At 47.8% G+C, this 12,040-nt stretch overlaps 1 pseudogene; it reads left to right on the top strand.

The window, feature by feature from the left end:
• LOC140455112 (uncharacterized) overlaps positions 1 to 11,555 on the top strand; it is an 86,809-nt pseudogene extending 75,254 nt beyond the window's left edge.
• Positions 11,556 to 12,040: the final 485 nt, after the last annotated feature.

The raw sequence follows: 12,040 nt of genomic DNA, 5'->3' as shown, positions 1-12,040 counted from the left end.
GGATGTAGTGTACATGGATTTTAGTAAGGCATTTGATAATGTTCCCCATGGTAGGCTTATGCAGAAAGTCAGGAGGCATGGGATAGTGGGAAGTTTGGCCAGTGGATAGAGAACTGGCTAACCGGTCGAAGTCAGAGAGTGGTGGTAGATGGTAAATATTCAGCCTGGAGCCCAGTTACAGGTGGAGTTCCACAGGGATCAGTTCTGGGTCCTCTGCTGTTTGTAATTTTTATTAATGACTTGGAAGAGGAAGTCGAAGGGTGGGTCAGTAAATTTGCAGACGATACGAAGATTGGTGGAGTTGTGGATAGTGAGGAGGGGTGTTGTCGGCTGCAAAGGGACTTAGATATGATGCAGAGCTGGGCTGAGGAGTGGCAGATGGAGTTCAACCCTGTCAAGTGTGAGGTTGTCCATTTTGGAAGGACAAATAAGAATGCAGAATACAGGGTTAACGGTAGGGTTCTTAGTAAGGTGGAGGAGCAGAGGGATCTTGGGGTCTATGTTCATAGCTCTTTGAAAGTTGCCACTCAGGTAGATAGAGTTTGTAAGCAGAGGGATTGAATTCAAGAGTCGTGAGGTGATGTTGCAGCTATACAGGACCTTGGTAAGGCCACATTTGGAGTACTGTGTGCAGTTCTGGTCGCCTCAGTTTAGGAAAGATGTGGAAGCTTTGGAGAGGGTGCAGAGGAGATTTACCAGGATGTTGCCTGGAATGGAGAATAGGTCGTACGAGGATAGGTTGAGAGTGCTCGGCCTTTTCTCATTGGAACGGCGAAGGATGAGGGGTGACTTGATAGAGGTTTATAAGATTATGAGGGGAATAGATAGAGTAGACAGACAGAGACTTTTTCCCTGGGTACAACAGAGTGTTACAAGGGGGCATAAATTTAAGGTGAAGGGTGGAAGGTTTAGGGGGGATGTCAGGGGTAGGTTCTTTAACTAGAGATTGGTGGGGGCATGGAATGTGCTGCCTGTGGGAGTGGCAGAGTCAGAATTATTGGTGACCTTTAAGCGGCAATTGGATAGGTACATGGATAGGTGCTTAAGCTCGGACAAATGTTCGGCACAACATCGTGGGCCAAATGACCTGTTCTGTGCTGTATTGTTCTATGTTCTATGTTCTAACAGGCACAAATCTAGTGGGGATTGTGTGAGAAACAAAAACAGAAATTGTTTGAAAAGCTTGGCAGGTCTGCCAACATCTGTGGAGAGAAATCAGTGTTAACATAGAACATAGAATAGTACAGAACAGAACAGGCCCTTCAGCCCATGATGTTGTGCCGACCATTGATCCTCATGCAAGGTAAACCTAAAGTACGAACCCTGAAATTTCTGTGACCGTATGTATGTCCAGCAGTCTCTTAAATATCCCGAATGACCTCGCTTCAACAACTGCTGCTGGCAACGCATTCCATGCTCTCACAACTCTCTGAGTAAAGAACCCACCTCTGACATCCCCTCTATACTTTCCGCCAAACAGCTTAAAACTATGACCCCTCATGTTAACAATTTCTGCCCTGGGAAAAAGTTTCTGGCTATCAACTCTATCTATGCCCCTCATTATCTTGTACACCTCAATTAGGTCCCCTCTCTTCCTTCTTTTTTTCCAGTGAAACAAGTCCGAGCTCAGTCAACTTCTCTTTGTAAGATAAGCCCTCCATTCCAGGCAGCATCCTGGTAGACCTCCTCTGAACCCTCTCCAAAGCATCCACATTTTTCCTATAATAGGGCGACTAGAACCAAAGTTTTATAGAACTGCAACAAGATCTCATGGCTCTTAAACTCAATCCCCCTGTTAATGAAAGCCAAAACACCATATGCTTTCTTAACAACCCTGTCCACCTGGGTGGCAATTTTAAGGGATCTATGTCCCTGCACACCAAGATCCTGCTGTTCCTCCACACTGCCAAGAATCTTGTCTTTAATACTGTACTCAACTTTCAAGTTCGACCTTCCAAAATGCATCACCTCGCATTTATCCAGGTTGAATTCCATCTGCCACCTCTCAGCCCATCTCTGAATCCTGTCAATGTCACGCTGCAGCCTGCAACAGTCCTCTATACTGTCAACGACACCTCCAACCTTTGTGTTTTCTGCAAACTTGCTAACCTATCCTTCAATCTCCTCATCCAAGTCATTAATAAAAATTACAAAGAGTAGAGGCCCAAGAATAGAGCCCTGTGGAACACCTCTTACCACTGCCTTCCAGGCAGAATATTTTCCTTCCACTACCACTCATTGTCTTCTGTTGACCAGCCAATTCTATATCCAGACAGCTAAATTTCCCTGTATCCCATTCCTCCTGACCTTCTGAATGAGCCTACCATGGGGAACCTTATCAAATGCCTTACTGAAGTCCAGATACACAACATTCACCGCTCGACCCTCATCAACTTGTGTAATAACATCCTCAAAGAACTCAATAAGATTTGTGAGGCATGACCTGCCCCTCACAAAGCCATGCTGACTGCCTTTAATCAAGCCATGCTCTTCCAGATGGTCATAAATCCTATCCCTCAGAATTCTTCCTAACACCTTGCAGGTGACAGACATTAGACTGACTGGTCTGTAATTGCTGGGGATTTCCCTATTTCCTTTCTTGAAGAGAGGAATTACATTTGCCTCCCTCCAGTCCTCCGGTACGACTCCGGTGGAGAGCGAGGATGCAAAGATCTTCACAAGCGGCGAAGCAATCACATTTCTTGCTTCCCAAATCAGCCGAGGACAAATCTGGTCTGGCCCCGGCGACTTGTCAATCTTAATGTTTGTCAAAAGTTTCAACACATCCGCTTCCTCAATCTCTCTCTGTTCCAGCATGCTTACCTGCTCCTAAATAGTTTCATTCAGCTTTCAGATTGTGTGACCTTTCCTCAGTACTGATGGTAGCTTGGAAAATGCCAGTTTACACGCAGAAAATAGGGTGAGGGGGGAGGGCCTAATGAGTAAGTGATCGGTGGGATAGACCCCAAAGTGTGAGAAAAACATTAGAAAGTCAAAGGAGTGGACAATGATTAGGCTAGGAGGGTGAATAACTATCAATGGAGACAGTTCGTGCCTAACAATAGGTGGTATATAATGGCTGACTATGTGAGAGCAAAGCTGGGTTTGTGGGGTAGGGAGCTAGGACATAGGAGAGCTCAGGCCCTAAAATGATTGACCTCACTACTGAGTACTGAGAGCTGCAGGGTCCCCAAGTGGAAATTAAGTGCTGTTCTTCCAGCCTGCGCTGAGCTCCTCTGGAGCACTGCAGCAAGCCTGAGACAGAGACGTTGGACAGGGGACAGGGGAACAGAGTGGTGCTTGGAAGTGGCAGGCAGCTGGAATCTCAGAGTCTTTTTTTGTGAACAGCACATAGATATTGTGCGAAGTAGTCACCCAGTGTATATTGCATTTCTCCAATGGAGAGGAGACCACATTGTGAGCAGTGAATGCAATAGACTAGATTGTGGGAAGTGCAGGTAAAGTGCTGCTTCACCTGGAGGGTATGTTTGGGCCCTTTAAATATTGAGGAGGGAGGATTTACACCTTCAGCAGTATCAGGGGGGCAGTATCATGGGGCTGTGGGTGGGTGTTGGGAGTGAAGGATAAGTGGACCATAGTGTCCCGGAAGGAACGGTCCCTCTGGAAGGTGGATATGGGAGAGGAGGCGAATGTGTGTCTGGTGGTAGGATCTGGCTGGAGGTCCTGGAAGAAGTGTCTGATGATCTACTGGACATGGATGCTGGTGAGATGATAGGTAAGGACAAGGGGCACCCTATCGCTGCATCAGGTGGAAAGAGAACTGAAGTGCCGGAGATGGTGAGGATCCAGTCCAGGGCTCTGACAATATCAATGCTGGGCAATGCTTGGTTGAGGAAGAAGATGGACATTTTGCAAGCTCCCTTGTCAAAGTTGGCCTCATCGGAACGAATACGACAGAGTTAGAGGAACAGGGAGAATGGAATGGAGTCTTTACAGGAAGTAGGCTGCGAGGATGTACAGTCCAAGTAACTGTTGAAGTTGGTGGGTTTATCGTGGATATAGGTGAACAGTCTATCTCCAGAAATGGAAACAGAGATGTTGAGGGAGGGTACAGAGGCATCCGTGATAGACCAGGTGAAGATGAGAGCCAAGTGGACATTGCAAGTTGGTTGGGTGAGAATGGAGGAAGAGGGGGCAAGTGGGGAATGTGAGATTTAAATAGTTTTGTGAATAGAAGGGGTTGCAAACACCTAGAGACTATATTGTATAATAGAAGGTGTGTGATGGTCTTACTGAAGTGGTCAGTGATGGAAACAGTAGCCAGATAAATATCAACTGAAAGAACTGTGGATTCTGTAAATCAGAGACAAAAACAGAAATTACTGCGACAGCTCAAGGGGAGATAGGAGGTATTTGAGAGCTGGCGCTCAGCCTCTGTAATGTAGAGGTCAGTCTGCCAGATTACGGCAGCGCTGTCCTGATGAGCAGGCTTCATAACAAAGTCAGAGTTAGACCTGAGAGCACAGAGTGCAGTCAGTTTCTTTGGACAAGAGTCCTCTCCCCATCCCACAGACCCTTTGCCCACTTCCAACACTTCCCCCTTGACTCTTATCTGCACAAGATCTCTTCATTCTGATTTGTTGACATGACATCGGTCACATCAATTTCTGTGCCCCTCTTACCCTTCCAACCTATCCTCCCAAGAACTGAGTGGTCTCAGATCCAACCTTGAGTTTATTATGAAGCCTGCTGATCAGGGTGGGGCTGTTGTTGTCTCGCAGACTGATCTCTACAATGCAGAGGCTGAGTGCCAGCTCTTTCATAACTCCCCATCGCTTCCTGGACTATGAAGCCAGAATGGAACATCAGGCTATTGTGCCAAGTATGGTCACTGACTTAAGTTCATCTGGTGATCACCCTCCCTACTGCCTCCCAGCTATAGTCTCCCAGTCCTCCACAGCTCGCTTCTACCTCTTTCCCAAAATACACAAACAGGACTGCCCAGGCAGACCCATTGTTTCTTCCTGCTCCTGCCCTGTAGAATGCATCACATCCTACCATGACTCAGTCTTTTCTCCTGTGGTCCAGTTCCTGTCCATTTACATCTGTGATTCATCAGACGCTTTATGCCAGTTTCAGAATTGCCAGTTTGTGGGCTCCAGCTGACTCCTCTTTACCATGGATGTGCAATTCCTTTACACCTTCATCTTCCATCAGGATGACTCCAGGGCTCTGCACTTCTTCCTGGAACTAAGGCCTGAACAATTTCTCCCCACTCCCCTCCCCATCCCCACCCCACCCTTCCACCACCACCACTACCATCATCAAACAGCCTCGTGGTATCCCCTGAGCTACCATCAGTTCTGTGTAAAGGTCACTCGACCCAAAGTGCTAACTTTAATTTCTCTCCACAGATGTTGCCAGACCTGCTGAGCCTGAAACATATCTATAGATTTAATATAGTCAACTGTCCAACAAGGTGGAAATGTTTCTAAATTTTCATAATGAAGGATGAAAAGACAGTTTTCAGATAGTGAGGCTGATAGAATCACAAAATCCCTGCAATGTTGAAGCAGGTAATTCAGCCCTTTGAGACCATTCCAACCCTGTGAAGATCATCCCACCCAGATTCAAGCCCCCACCATTATCTCTGTAACTCTACATTTCAAATGGATAATCCACCTAGCCTGCACAACCCTCAACAAAAACTGCACATTTTAGGACTGTGGGAAAAAAACTCATGCAGACACAGACATTTGCCTGAGGCTGGAATCAAAACAAGCTCCCTGGTGCTGTGAGGCAACAGCACTAACCATTGAGCTATGGAGACAATACTTTGAATAATCTCTTGATCAAGCAGTGAACCCATTGGTCGTTGAAAGCATTTGATCAGAGGCCCAATCCAGTCTGAGGGTTGTGATTCAGTGCAATGCTCCTGGTCAGTTTTCCAAGGGTTTGGAATGTGAGAAGGGTTAAGGTCATCATGCAGGAGGGGTCAGGTGACGTGAACAATGCCATTATTTCCAGGTGAGGGAACGGAGCGATTGAGGATGTTGGGAACATGGAAGGAAATGGACAATCAAGAAACAATGAGTAGCCATGTGAATAACTCACCTCCTAGTAGCAAAGCAATCATTACAGAGGAGAATATGATAAATCAAATTGTATTTAAATATTGCCCATGTGCCCACATCATAGCCCAAAGAGCTTCTGAACCATTGAAGTGTTTTTGTGGAATATTCACAGTTGTAATGTAGGAAATAAGAGAATCAATCTGGGAACAGTGAGGTCACAGACACAGCATTGTGACAATGAGAAAGTCATCAGTTTGATGATATTTTTTATAGTAGAAAAGTTCACTGACACCAAGCGAACTTAAACATTGCATTATTTCTAACAGTGATGCAAGAGACTAAAAAGTAGGTCCTCCAGGGTAATTATATCAGTGCTAGTGACAATAGAAGTAGGAGGATAAGGCAGAATGTATGGTTGAGGAGCCTGTGTAAGGAACACGGATTCATATTTTTGGACTAATGGGATCTCTTCTGGGGAAGAAGTGACCTGTATAAGATGGACTGGCTGCAACTGAATTGGAAAGGGACCAACATCCTGATGGGGGGATTTGCTAGCCCTACACAGGAGGCTGAGAGGTGGATCTGATGAAGGTGTAGAAAAACATGATGATCATAGATTGGGTAAATTTCAGGGTACTTTTTCCCCTTAATGGAATGGTCAATAACTGGGGACATAGGTTGAAGGGAAGGCACAGGTGTTTTGGAGAGGAATTACTCACCCAGATGACTGTGAGCATCAAGAACTCACTGCCTGAAAGAAGACAGAAACCATTGCAATATTTAGGAAGTTATTTAGAGGGAGTGATAGATGTCACACAGCATGGAAACAGACTCTTCCATCCAAATCATCTGCACTGACCAGATACCCCAAACTGCCCCAGACCCATTTGCCACCATTTGGCCCATATCCCTCAAAACCCTTCCAATCATTCACTCATCCAGATGCGTTTTGAATGTTGCAATTGTAGCAGCCTCCAAGACTTCTTCTGGCAGCTCATTCCATACACGCACTACCCTCTGCCTTAAAAAAATGCCCCTTTAGTCCGTATTAAATCCTACTTCTCTCAACTTAAACTTATACCCTCTACTTTAGGACTGCCCTACAGGGGCAAAAAAGACCCCAACTATTCACCCTATCCATGTCTCTCATAATTTTGAAAAATTCTATAAGATCACTCCTCAGCTTCCCATCTGGTCACCTCCCCTCAATCTCATTCTCCTCTTGGTTTGTACCTGCCATTAGCTGTCCCTTAGCCCAACAGGAGAAAGTGAGGACTGCAGATACTGGAGATCAGAGCTGAAAATGTGTTGCTGGAAAAGCGCAGCATGTCAGGCAGCATCCAAGGAGCAGGAGAATCGACGTTTCGGGCATGAGCCCTTCTTCAGGAAGGGCTTTCCTCATTTCCTCACTTTACTCATTCCAGAAAAAGGGTTCATGCCCGAAATGTCAATTTGTCTGCTCCTTGGATGCTGTCTGACCTGCTGCGCCTTTCCAGCAACACATTTTCAGCCCTTAGCCCAACAGACAGCCTCACTGCATTATCCACCATCCACCCAACTCACCTCCACATTCCCCACATTCATTCATTCCTCTCAATTGTTCACCATTCAGTCCTCCCCCATCCTCCCTTCATTGTCCAACCTTTACAATTCCCTCCCCCCTCCACCTCAGACTTCCCTCCACCTCACTCTCCAATCCTCACTCTCCAATCCTCACTCTCCTTGTCACTCCACCACCCCCGACACTCTGATTGCCTACACTCTCCAATTGCCCCTTCCCATCAATGCTCCCTCAATCCCACCTGCTGTGCCCTTCCCCTTAATCTCACAGTCTCCTCCTGATCACTCCTCCCACCCTCTCAGCTCACTCTTCCCTCACCCTCACTATCTTCTTGAGCACAGCTTCCCAATCCAGCCACTCTCCCCTCAACCTTGCTCTGCTTCCACCCTCTGCCTTGCACTGCCCCTCAATCCTATCTCACATTTGTCTTCCCCCTCCACTGCATTCCTCCATAATTGCTCTGCCATGATTTTCCCATTCCTGATTCTCCCCTCTCTTTTAATCTTGCCTCCTCACACTCCCCTTCCACATCACTCTTGTCTCCACTTCGCTCAATCTCCACATCCTCCTTGGATCCCACATGTTTCACAGACTTCCTCAATTCCCAAGACCCAACTCTCTCCTCTCATTCTTACACTCCCCTCATCTTTACTTTCCTCTCCTCCTCACACAAACCTCACCTCATCCTCCAATTCAGTCACCTCCACAATCCGTACAAGACCGTATTTTGTTACTTTCTCACTTCCGTATCTCACTTTGTTCCCTTTATTCTTAACCCACCCCTTCCCCTTATATACCCTTCACTCACCCCACTCACTCACCTCTCCCATGCCCAAAAGTAATTTGTCTTTCTCGCCTCCAACTCAGCCATTCCTTCCTCTTCACTCTCAGTGGTTAGCACTGCTGGTTGATTTCAACCTCGGGCAACTGTCTGTGTGGAGCTTACATATTCTCCCCATGTCTGCGTGGGTTTCCTCTGGTTGCTCCAGATTCCTCCCACAGTCCAAAGATGTGCAAGTCAGGTGAATTGACCATGCTAAATTGCCCATAGTGTTAGGTGCATTAGTCAGAGGGGAAATGGGTTGGGGTGGGTTACTTTTCGGAGGATCAGTGTGGACTCGTTGAGTCAAAGGGCCTGTTTCCACACTGTTGGGAATCTAGTCTAATCATCCCTCTTTCACTCATCCCCCTCATTCACCACATTTCCATCACTCAACTCTCCACTCACTCTCCCAATCTCCAAACCTCAACTGTCCACTTATTTTTGTTGTCCTCATGTCCTCACCCTCCCATTCAATGCTGTCAGTCACTCTCCCTTACCCTATCCCAAACAGTCCCCTCCCCTCACAAAACCCGCACACCCTCTCCCACATCCCTATTCAGCTTCTACTCATTCTCTCTTCCATCATCTCCCCCAAGCCTTCACTCTGCCATTCCCTGCCTCATTTCTTCCCACTGTTCTTCATGCTCCCATCCTCCTTCCTTAAATCCTCCCTTACAAATGTAACCCCGCTGTACTCCCTCGCTCAGTCTCTACACTCACTTGCTGCCCATCACTCCTGCTTCCCCTTGCTATCTCCATTCCCATCCACTCACATCATCTCACTCTCCCCTTCCCCTTGAATTCACCCACCCTCCACTTCTTCTCCCCTCCCCCACTCTCCCTTTCCCCTCACCCTTGCTTCATCATGTTATTGCGCTCTGTGGTCTCTCTCCCCCATTATTCTCCCCTCCTCTTATAATACGTTTCCTTTTCCTCTCACGTCCACCTTCCATTACCCTCACTCTCCTATCCACTCTTCCCTCCCAAGACATGTCATCCTCCTGGACTTAGCCATCTCCCCTTCCTGTCCACGCCCCCTCTCTGTCAGTCTCTCCTCTCCCTCACTATGCCCTCTCCTCATCTTGTTCACAGTATTCCCTCTCACAAACCCTTTCATTCCCCCCAACCTCTCCCCATGCCCCTCACTCTGCCCATTAGACCCCCCTCCTGACTGCCACCATCTGACATTCCCCTATGCTGTCCCATACACCCTTGCTCTGTCCTCACTTTCACTCCATCCACATCTGCCACACTCTCTGCCACTCGGTCTCTCCTTATATTCTGCTTCAGTTTAACCTATCCAGCACACTCCCCCTTACCAATACACTCACACATCCTATCCCGTCAACTATCCCTTCTTATCCTCAATCCTTCCAGCTTGCCAAATGATGCTACATTCCCCAGCCTGCTTTCTACCCCCTCCTAAGTTTGCCCTTTCTCATTGCCCTCACCCAGGCACTCACCCTCGCATTGCTCAACCCCTTCTGAGCTTCCCCTCATTCTCCAAAACTCTCTCTCATACTGCCCCTTTGCACTCCTCACTCTCAATCCTCATTCCTTACTCCCCAACTCTCCTCTCTATCCCACGTCTCCGCACTCTCTCCCACCTCTAACTGCTCTTCATGTGCATTCCAATTCCTCACCCACACCCCAGAACTGATCCCTCTCACTTTCCCTCCCTCAATTCTCCATACCCAGCCCTCTGCCTTATGCATCCTTCTTCCTCATTATCATACTCTCTTCACTCACTGTACTTTTCCTCAATCACTTCTCTTTCCCTGTCCCTCCCCACTTTCAAACTTCCCTTTTATGCACTTGTCCTATCTCTTCCCTACACCCATTTTCCCTCTATCGCTAAACCCTTCACTGTCATTCAACCCCTCACTCTCCCTGGTCTTTCTCACCCTATTGCCCTCTGACGGTGATATTTGATCTCTCCCCTATCTCCAGCCTCTCTGACTCTGGATCCAATCACAGCAAATCCTTGGCTCATCCTATCTGAGGACCGGACCAGTGTGACAGTCGGAGACAAACGGCAGTTGCTACATGATGCCCCGGAGAGGTTTGATTCCTGGCATTGTGTCCTGGCATCAGAGGGATTCACATCAGGGAGACATTACTGGGAGGTGGAGGTGGGGGAGAAGAGCTGGTGGATTCTGGGAACAGCACGAGAGTCTGTGAAGAGGAAAGGGTGGATCAAGCTGAACACAGAGACCGGATTCTGGATTGTGAGGCTATATCCTGGAAGAGGTTATTTTGCTGCCACCTCCCCCTCACTGACCCCCCCCTCCCCGAGTGTGAATCCCCGGAAGATCGGGGTTTTCCTGGACTATGAGGGGGGACAGGTGTCATTTTACAATGCGGACACCATGTCCCATCTCCACACTTCCACCCACACTTTCACTGAGAGGGTCTTTCCCTTCTTCCATCCAGGACGGGATGATGACGGGAAAAACTCCGCCCCGCTGACAATCTGCGGGATTAAAGGGCACTGACAGATCCATCCCATAATTTCACCCCGTCCCCCTGCCTCCTGCCAGCTGGAAACTGATGATGGTTGGTTTCAGTCACAGGTGGAGGGAGAAGCCAGGTTAACATTCCGGGATTAAACCCTGTATCGGAACTAGCAACTGAAAGATCAGCAGGAGCTGTGTAGGGCTGGGGGAAAGAAGGAGGGGGAGAGCAGAAAGAAATAGAAGCTCAATTGTAGAGAGGGACTGACTGGGTAGAATGAGCTGCGAGCTGCAGGAACCCGGGGACCTTCCTGCCTGTAATGTTGCTCCATAGGCGGGAGGTGGCGCTACATGATGGTATTGGAGATGAATCAGTTAGTGGGTCTCAGACTGGGCTCATTGGAGTATTTCCAGGGGGACACCAAATCATTTCACTGCAGGGTCAGTGGAGTCTTTCCAGGGGGACTGGGCGCAATTAAAATAAAAATATCAGACTGGATGTCTTTGGACCCTCAACATGTGTCAGTAATATAAATCCCACACATGATGTAATAACATTGAGAAACTGGTCTTGTTTTGCCCAGAACGTTGCTGCTCTTTCATAAAATTGTAAAATTTGAAAACCTCAGATTTGAAACTGATGGGTGAATTGATCACTTATGTCATGATCAGATAATATTTAACTAGGAGAAAGTGAGGACTGCAGATGCTGGGGATCAAAGCTTAAAAATGTGTTGCTGGAAAAACGCAGCAGGTCAGGGAGTATCAAAGGAGAAGGAGAATCGACGTATCGGGCATAAGCCCTTCTTCAGGAATGAGGAAGGTGTGCCAGGCAGGCTAAGATAAAAGGTAGGGAGGAGGGACTTGGGGGAGGGGAGTTGGGAATACGATAGGTGGAAGGAGGTCAAGGTGAGGGTGATAGGCCGGAGAGGTCGGGAAGAAGATTGCAGCTCAAGAAGGCGGTGCTGAGTTCGAGGGTTGGGACTGAGAAAAGGTGGGGGGAGGGGAAACGAGGAAGCTGGAGAAATCTGTATTCATCCCTTGTGGTTGGAGAGCGACTCATCTTCCGCCGAGGAACCCTCCAACCACAAGGGATGAATACAGATTTCTCCAGCTTCCTCATTTCCCCTCCCCCCACCTTTTCTCAGTTCCAACCCTCGAACTCAGC

Source organism: Chiloscyllium punctatum, chromosome 30, assembly GCF_047496795.1.
Source record: "Chiloscyllium punctatum isolate Juve2018m chromosome 30, sChiPun1.3, whole genome shotgun sequence".
NCBI lineage: Eukaryota > Metazoa > Chordata > Chondrichthyes > Orectolobiformes > Hemiscylliidae > Chiloscyllium > Chiloscyllium punctatum.
Note: the sequence above shows the minus strand (reverse complement) of the source record. Positions and strands in the feature narration are given on the sequence as shown.